The sequence below is a fragment of the Gnatocerus cornutus genome, unplaced genomic scaffold, assembly GCF_029298725.1.
Source record: "Gnatocerus cornutus isolate USDA-ARS CGAHR unplaced genomic scaffold, icGnaCorn1.1 Chromosome179, whole genome shotgun sequence".
Lineage (NCBI taxonomy): Eukaryota > Metazoa > Arthropoda > Insecta > Coleoptera > Tenebrionidae > Gnatocerus > Gnatocerus cornutus.
In genome coordinates this window covers 61,597-70,407 of record NW_028275368.1, presented here as the reverse complement: position 1 = coordinate 70,407, position 8,811 = coordinate 61,597, and the positions used below count along the sequence as shown (strand labels likewise).

Sequence of the window (8,811 nt, the reverse complement as noted above, 5' to 3'; positions counted from 1 at the left end):
ACTCGAATGCTGTCGACCATGTTTTGTAAAAAAAGTTTTTTACGTTTTTACGGCAATTTGACTGAACGCTACAGTTTCGAAAAAAAGTCGGAACTGTGGCGTTCGATCGAAATTTTTCCAAGTCCGAAGTCGAAACTGTAGCGTTCGAACAAAATTTTTCTAAGTCCGAAGTCGAAACTGTAGCGGTCGACCAAAATTTTTCTAAGTCCGATTCGAAACTGTAGCGTTCGAACAAAATTTTTCTAAGTCCGAAGTCGAAACTGTAGCGTTCGGCGCTCATTCGTCTAAGTCCGAACTCGGAAGTGTAGCGGTTGACAAATTTACATTGACCAAAAGTCCGAGAAAAATCGAAATTAAATCCAAACGAACAAATGTTTGGGTCGAACTAGCATCGATAGAAGGTAGATTTTATAATTTCAAGCTCCTAATTAAACGGGATCTAAAACCCTCTGGAAACTGAGGCGTTCGAAATTTTGATGAAAATTTTTCTAAGTCCGAAATAGGAACTGTGGCGGTCGAGCGAAATTTTTCTAAGTCCGTAGTCGAAACTGAGGTGTTCGAATTTTTGATAAAAATTTTTCTAAGTCTCATGTTGGAACTGTGGCGGTCGAGCGAAATTTTTCCAAGTCCGAAGTCGAAACTGTAGCGTTCGAACGAAATTTTTCTAAGTCCGAAGTCGAAACTGTAGCGTTCGGCGCTCATTCGTCTAAGTCCGAAGTCGGAAGTGTAGCGGTTGACAAATTTACATTGACCAAAAGTACGAGAAAAATCGAAATTAAATGCAAACGAACAAATGTTTGGGTCGAACTAACATCGATAGAAGGTAGATTTTATAATTTCAAGCTTCTAATTAAACGGGATCTAAAACCCTCTGGAAACTGAGGCGTTCAAAATTTTCATCAAAATTTTTCTAAGACCGAAGTAGGAACTGTGGCGGTTGACCGAAATTTTTCTAAGTCCGTAGTCGAAACTGAGGTGATCGAATTTTTGATGAAAATTTTTCTAAGTCTCATGTTGGAACTGTGGCGGTCGAGCGAAATTTTTCTAAGTCCGAAGTCGAAACTGTAGCGTTCGAACGAAATTTTTCTAAGTCCGAAGTCGAAACTGTAGCGGTCGACCAAAATTTTTCTAAGTCCGATTCGAAACTGAGGCGTTCGACCGAAATTTTTCTAAGTCCAATTCGAAACTGTGGCGGTCGAGCGAAATTTTTCTAAGTCCGAAGTCGAAACTGTAGCGTTCGGCGCTCATTCGTCTAAGTCCGAAGTCGGAAGTGTAGCGGTTGATAAATTTACATTGACCAAAAGTCCGAGAAAAATCGAAATTAAATGCAAACGAACAAAAGTTACGGTCGAACTAACACCAAACAAGGGTGGCTGTGATAATTTCAAACCCCTAACTAAACGGGATCTAAAACCCTCTGGAAACTGAGGCGTTCGAAATTTTGATGAAAATTATTCTAAGTCCGAAGTCGGAACTGAGGTGTTCGGTCGAAATGCCGTAAAAACGTAAAAAATATTTTTTTCAAAACACCGTTAACGGCATTCGAGTCCTAATGACCCTTGAAATTGATCTGCGAAATCAGAATTTTAAAATTCCGTCTCTAAGTACCCAAACGGACTTTTGCACCGAGCGATCAGACCGATTTACCCGACCCCTCGCCCATAGCGAGCGGCCGGCGCGCTATGGGATTTCGACCGTTTCGCGCATCGAGTGATTCAGAGCTGAACGCTGCCGCGCTGGCATATATAGGGATAGTAGTGGTGGTATGTAGCAGCGGACAAAAGCGTACGATCGAAATGTGATTTTATGTGCGTCCGATTATCTTGTTACCTCTCGTACACCGCGACTTACCCGTAGTTGGGACGATGGCCGGAATGTGTACCCTGTGGACCCACCATCGTTTGAGGGATGACAAATCTTGCCATTGACCATGCACAGCGAGATTGCGGATGCGGCGAGCGTTTCTATGTTAGCGGTCCAAATGCAATCAAAGATTTTATGTGTTCGTGTCAGAACGACCAAAAATTAACAAATGCGTCAACTCACTAAAGTCCGAGCGAGAATTTTGAAATAAATAAAATTTCATAAACTCGTAACGTGTGAATATTTCTAAAGAGAAATCTCACAATAAACCGTCGCTTTCAATCTAGCGAAGAGTATGGAGAATGTTTGAACTTTTGCTTGTCGACGACGATATTTTTTCTTTACGATAAAATTTCAAGTCGATGTGCCCAAAAATCTCTAAATTTTGAACTGGGAAATTATTTCTTCGTCCGATGAATCGCATTGATCTCTGTTTTTGACGAAAAAAAGACGGATAAAATGCAGCATTCAATCAAGGATATAAAATAAAAGAAAAATTTTCCGTAAAAACTATATTACAATGGAGGATTATGTTTCTACTTTTCGTCCGATGAGTCGCAACAAAAATAAGTAATCCATCCGTCGTTGTTCGTTTAGTCGATCTGAATGCACTGTAAAAATTTATTAAAGTAAAATGTTACGTTGCATTTCATGAATTTTGACAAACGTGTACCGAAATGTGTACAAATTATTTATTTCGACGACGACGACAACTTAGAACGGATGAATAAAATTAATTGTTGCAAGATTCAAACAAGGATGAAAAAGTCATAGAAAATTATTCCGTAACCATGATATTGGATTATTTTTTCTTCACTCTCTCCTCCGATGAGTCGCAACAAATAAAAATCCATAAATCAATTCATCCGTCGTTGTTCGTTTAGTCGATCTGAATGCACTGTAAAAATTTATTAAAGTAAAAATGTTACGTTGCATTTCATGAATTTTGACAAACGTGTACCCCGAAGTGTGTACAAATTATTTATTTCGACGACGACGACAACTTAGAACGGATGAATAAGAATAAAATTGTTGCAGGAGATTCAATCAAGGATGATGTGAGAAAAATGTCGAAAAATTTTCCATCCAGAAAGATCGCGTGGCGTTACGTCTCTTCTTACGAGGTTTTCGTTTCGCAGACACGCACACTTTCTTCAAAACAATAATAGGAAAGTGTTCAGTTTTTTATAAGAGCAGCAGGTGTCTTTCCGAAATTCTACGATTATTGTAGCTTATATGACTAGAAGGAAAGAAAGACTAAAACTCTCTTATTTTAAAACAAGAACGCAGTTCCCTGGTTGATCCTGCCAGTAGTCATATGCTTGTCTCAAAGATTAAGCCATGCATGTCTCAGTACAAGCCAAATTAAGGTGAAACCGCGAAAGGCTCATTAAATCAGTTATGGTTCCTTAGATCGTACCCACATTTACTTGGATAACTGTGGTAATTCTAGAGCTAATACATGCAAACAGAGCTCCAACCGGAAACGGAAGGAGCGCTTTTATTAGATCAAAACCAATCGGTGGCGGTCTCCGTCATCGTACAACTTGGTGACTCTGAATAACTTTACGCTGATCGCACGGTCTCGCACCGGCGACGCATCTTTCAAATGTCTGCCTTATCAACTGTCGATGGTAGGTTCTGCGCCTACCATGGTTGTAACGGGTAACGGGGAATCAGGGTTCGATTCCGGAGAGGGAGCCTGAGAAACGGCTACCACATCCAAGGAAGGCAGCAGGCGCGCAAATTACCCACTCCCGGCACGGGGAGGTAGTGACGAAAAATAACGATACGGGACTCATCCGAGGCCCCGTAATCGGAATGAGTACACTCTAAACCCTTTAACGAGGATCAATTGGAGGGCAAGTCTGGTGCCAGCAGCCGCGGTAATTCCAGCTCCAATAGCGTATATTAAAGTTGTTGCGGTTAAAAAGCTCGTAGTCGAATCTGTGTCCCGCGCCGCCGGTTCATCGTTCGCGGTGTCAACTGGCGTGCCGCGGGACGTCCTGCCGGTGGGCTTAGCTCGAGAGGGCGGCCCAACTCAATCCCGCCGCGGTGCTCTTCATTGAGTGTCGAGGTGGGCCGGCACGTTTACTTTGAACAAATTAGAGTGCTTAAAGCAGGCTAAAACTTCGCCTGAATACTGTGTGCATGGAATAATGGAATAGGACCTCGGTTCTATTTTGTTGGTTTTCGGAACCCCGAGGTAATGATTAATAGGAACGGATGGGGGCATTCGTATTGCGACGTTAGAGGTGAAATTCTTGGATCGTCGCAAGACGGACAGAAGCGAAAGCATTTGCCAAAAACGCTTTCATTGATCAAGAACGAAAGTTAGAGGTTCGAAGGCGATCAGATACCGCCCTAGTTCTAACCATAAACGATGCCAGCTAGCGATCCGCCGACGTTCTTCCGATGACTCGGCGGGCAGCTTCCGGGAAACCAAAGCTTTTGGGTTCCGGGGGAAGTATGGTTGCAAAGCTGAAACTTAAAGGAATTGACGGAAGGGCACCACCAGGAGTGGAGCCTGCGGCTTAATTTGACTCAACACGGGAAACCTCACCAGGCCCGGACACCGGAAGGATTGACAGATTGAGAGCTCTTTCTTGATTCGGTGGGTGGTGGTGCATGGCCGTTCTTAGTTGGTGGAGCGATTTGTCTGGTTAATTCCGATAACGAACGAGACTCTAGCCTGCTAAATAGGCGTATTTCGACATCCCAAAGGCCCGTCGATCCTGGGTTCGCCCGGTGGTCGTGCGCGGTTTTTACTGTCGGCGTACAAACAATTCTTCTTAGAGGGACAGGCGGCTTCTAGCCGCACGAGATTGAGCAATAACAGGTCTGTGATGCCCTTAGATGTTCTGGGCCGCACGCGCGCTACACTGAAGGAATCAGCGTGTCCTCCCTGACCGAGCGGTCCGGGTAACCCGCTGAACCTCCTTCGTGCTAGGGATTGGGGCTTGCAATTGTTCCCCATGAACGAGGAATTCCCAGTAAGCGTGAGTCATAAGCTCGCGTTGATTACGTCCCTGCCCTTTGTACACACCGCCCGTCGCTACTACCGATTGAATGATTTAGTGAGGTCTTCGGACCGGTACGCGATGGCGTTTCGACGTCGTCGATGTCGCTGGGAAGATGACCAAACTTGATCATTTAGAGGAAGTAAAAGTCGTAACAAGGTTTCCGTAGGTGAACCTGCGGAAGGATCATTAACGTGTCCTCGTACACACGAATTTTGACATATGTATAATTTATTATTATGCATTTTCATTTGATCGTGTCGATGTACACTTTATGTTTTTACAACACCGTCGTCGATGACATGGAGTCGACGGCACGATCTTTTGTCGTGCCGTTGCTTGTTTCTTTTTGAAACACCGTGTGTACGACGTTTTGAACTACGAATCGTACATATTCGGAAAAACAATAGCGTTACGCTGGCCCGCAGCGCCGGTCCTTGCGATCGAGTTTTTCACCTTTTTTGAACGAGAAAAACCGAATTCGCTCGGGCATACGGCTGTTTCTTCGGGTACCTAGATTTTTTGATTTTTTTTGTACTATCTCTCGATCTTTTCCAATGATGGAAAGAAGGAGGGACGCTTTCGGTTTTTCGACCGGATCGCGGAAAGTTGTGAACTCCACCGCGAAAGTCGAAAGACGTTAGAAGTCCTCTTTTTTCGGACACACGGAGAGGATGTAGCAGAGTAGTCGAGAAAGAAGAAAATCGCAGGTGTCGAATTAGGTTACGACACCGTGGGTTTTAAATGATTTACGCCCGGCTACGGGACCGGCGAGAAACGCTCCCGATTCTACGATTCGCGTGAATGATGTTCGTCGTTAGACGCTTCAAAGAGTTTTTTGAAAGCGCCGTTAAACGAGCGATCGCACACACATCACACCTTGCTTTTTTAATGTTTTTGGTAGATGTGGTAAAGTGATTTCGTTAGAAACGGTAAAATTCTCTTTACGGAGCGTACGACTGCACCATTTCAAAATTATATACACCGTCAATCGTCATTAAGTCACGATATAGAACGGTAAACTTGAGGATTTTATGTTAGACGCTCAGTCTGGCACGTCTATAAATTTTTTCGTCAAAATTCACGATCTGTCTTCGGTTTGGCGACGAAAAAATATAGAAAGAAAATTGAAACACGAACACAAAGACCGCCCGCGAAAATCTCTTTTCGCTTACGGCGGATACTAATTCGCTTTTTCATAACGAGTACGATGATGTAATGATGTGTTCATTCCGATCGATCAAAAACCGTCTCTTCGTCACACTTTTTAAAGTGCTTGACACACACACACGCACACTAAATGAAAGACACAATAAAGGAAAACTACCGAAAATGTAGTTTATGAGAGAAAGCAGCATTATTTATTAAAATTATTGCTGAGAAAAAGGAAATTGGCAAATTCCTAATTAAAATCGTATCGAACATGTCCCATCTTCACACATACATGCTCGTACTTTGCGTGTAAAAGCGGAGACCGCGTGAAAAAGAAAAGTGCTTCTTTTTCGGTGCGCGGATACAAATTTGTGTTTGGGTTAATATTTTTTTTAATTTTTTCGTACGCGTAAAACTGAGACCGACGATCGCGTTCCCTTTCAGACGAGAAAGTACGGACGAAAGACAATTAAGAGCGAGAATCATAAATATCCATACCACAACACCGAAATTTTAGACGTGGCACGTTTCGGAACCACGAAGATCATTTTCGTTTCGGATGTACGCACGTACGCAAAAATTTTTGCAAGACGTGTATAGACAGCTGGACGATCGGCATGATCGGGGTTCTTGTGGAACGAGCGTTTAAATTTTAAAAAGATTACCCTGAACGGTGGATCACTTGGCTCGTGGGTCGATGAAGAACGCAGCTAATTGCGCGTCAACTTGTGAACTGCAGGACACATGAACATCGACATTTCGAACGCACATTGCGGTCCTCGGATATAATGTTCCCGGACCACTCCTGGCTGAGGGTCGTGTCAATTTCAAAGACTGCTCGGTTTTCGTTTTCGGACGAAAACGTCGGAGCGTGTTGGATGTGTTGCGACGCGTCGAATAGGTACTCATTAATGTACGTGATCGTCACTTACGTCACGATATAACGACGCACGCCTCGAACGTGTGCCGAGACGTTTACTCGAGCGTGTTTTTTCGTCAAAAAGGACGGGACGGGTATGCTTTGTATTTTTTTTTACAAAGTCCGTCGGACGTCCACCTTGCGAATCATAAATACGAAAGTGTTTACGTCGGCACATGTTCTTGCGTGGTGTGTCGTAGAATCGTGTGTTTGTGTGCGTTTCTCGTGCAGCGAGTAAATTTGCGCGACATCTTAAGACGCGAAAGCGACCAACTACTACTTGTTGTAGTTGTTGGCTGGTCTTTCGGCGTAGCACGTCCTATTTCTTCAACATGTCGTCATTTAAAAAAAAAAAATGGCGTTTTAAGGTTGAGAACGTTATAGACGGTCGTCGTGTCCGAGACGTGTAATGCAAATCGCGACAGACGTCAGATCGTAAGCGTTTCTGTAAACTTAGCCATTTTTTAAAAAGAAAAATGACGAACACGTATAGCAAGGAATGGGAGACGTGTCGTGATCGTCGAAATGACCGAATGAAAAATTTTTATTTTTCATATGCGACCTCAGAGCAGGTGAGACTACCCGCTGAATTTAAGCATATTACTAAGCGGAGGAAAAGAAACTAACTAGGATTCCCTCAGTAGCGGCGAGCGAACAGGGAGAAGCCCAGCACCGAATCCCGCGGCCGAAACCGGACGCCGGGAAATGTGGTGTTAGGGAGGATCCGTCATCCCGAGATCGTGCGGCGCGTCCAAGTCCATCTTGAACGGGGCCACAGCCCATAGAGGGTGCCAGGCCCGTAGCGACCGCTGCCGATAACGGGAGGATCTCTCCTCAGAGTCGGGTTGCTTGAGAGTGCAGCCCTAAGTGGGTGGTAAACTCCATCTAAGGCTAAATATGACCACGAGACCGATAGCGAACAAGTACCGTGAGGGAAAGTTGAAAAGAACTTTGAAGAGAGAGTTCAATAGTACGTGAAACCGTTCAGGGGTAAACCTGAGAAACCCGAAAGGTCGAAAGGGGAGATTCAGCGTGACTCGATGGCGGCGCTGGACGATCGTGTGACAGATGGCGTACGCGTCGTTTGCACCTTTCGTTTTGTCGATCTGCCGTCGAACGCGTGCACTTCTCCCCCTGTAGGACGTCGCGATCCGTTGAGTGCCGGTCTAAGGCCCGCGGTGGAGCTCGTTCGGACGGTTCGCCGTTCGCCGAATGAACCCGTGGTGTTTCCCGATCGGCTCGCTCGACGGTATACAGATGGCGCGGGGCCGCTACACAGTTAGCGTCCGACCTTCGGCAAGCGCGCCCGTCGTGATGGTGATCGGACCTGGTGCCGGTCCCGTCCCCGGGTGGCTGTTCGCTGAGGTGTTCTCGGACAGACCTCGTTGAAACGCCGATCTGCGACGCTATAGCTTTGGGTACTTTCAGGACCCGTCTTGAAACACGGACCAAGGAGTCTAGCATGTGCGCGAGTCATTGGGATTTAACTAAACCTAAAGGCGCAATGAAAGTGAAGGTCCGCCTTGCGCGGACCAAGGGAGGATGGGCGGTCGTTACGGCTGCCGCCCCGCACTCCCGGGGCGTCTCGTTCTCATTGCGAGAAGAGGCGCACCAAGAGCGTACACGCTGGGACCCGAAAGATGGTGAACTATGCCTGGTCAGGACGAAGTCAGGGGAAACCCTGATGGAGGTCCGTAGCGATTCTGACGTGCAAATCGATCGTCGGAACTGGGTATAGGGGCGAAAGACTAATCGAACCATCTAGTAGCTGGTTCCCTCCGAAGTTTCCCTCAGGATAGCTGGCGCTCATAGCATACGAGTTTCATCCGGTAAAGCGAATGATTAGAGGCATTGGGG

General features: G+C 45.4%; 3 non-coding genes across 3 annotated transcripts in view; all 3 read left to right on the top strand.

Annotated features, from left to right (window-relative positions):
• Positions 1 to 3,154: 3,154 nt before the first annotated feature.
• Positions 3,155 to 5,075, top strand: LOC148166748 (small subunit ribosomal RNA). Its single transcript, XR_015770960.1, has one exon. It is a non-coding gene; the product is annotated as a small subunit ribosomal RNA (ribosomal RNA).
• Positions 5,076 to 6,697: 1,622 nt separating this feature from the next.
• On the top strand, positions 6,698 to 6,854 carry LOC148166747 (5.8S ribosomal RNA). Its single transcript, XR_015770963.1, has one exon. It is a non-coding gene; the product is annotated as a 5.8S ribosomal RNA (ribosomal RNA).
• Positions 6,855 to 7,512: 658 nt separating this feature from the next.
• Positions 7,513 to 8,811, top strand: part of LOC148166746 (large subunit ribosomal RNA) — a 4,039-nt gene continuing 2,740 nt past the window's right edge. The window contains exon 1 of the ribosomal RNA XR_015770961.1: positions 7,513 to 8,811. This exon is cut by the window's right edge and continues 2,740 nt beyond it. This is a non-coding gene — a ribosomal RNA (large subunit ribosomal RNA).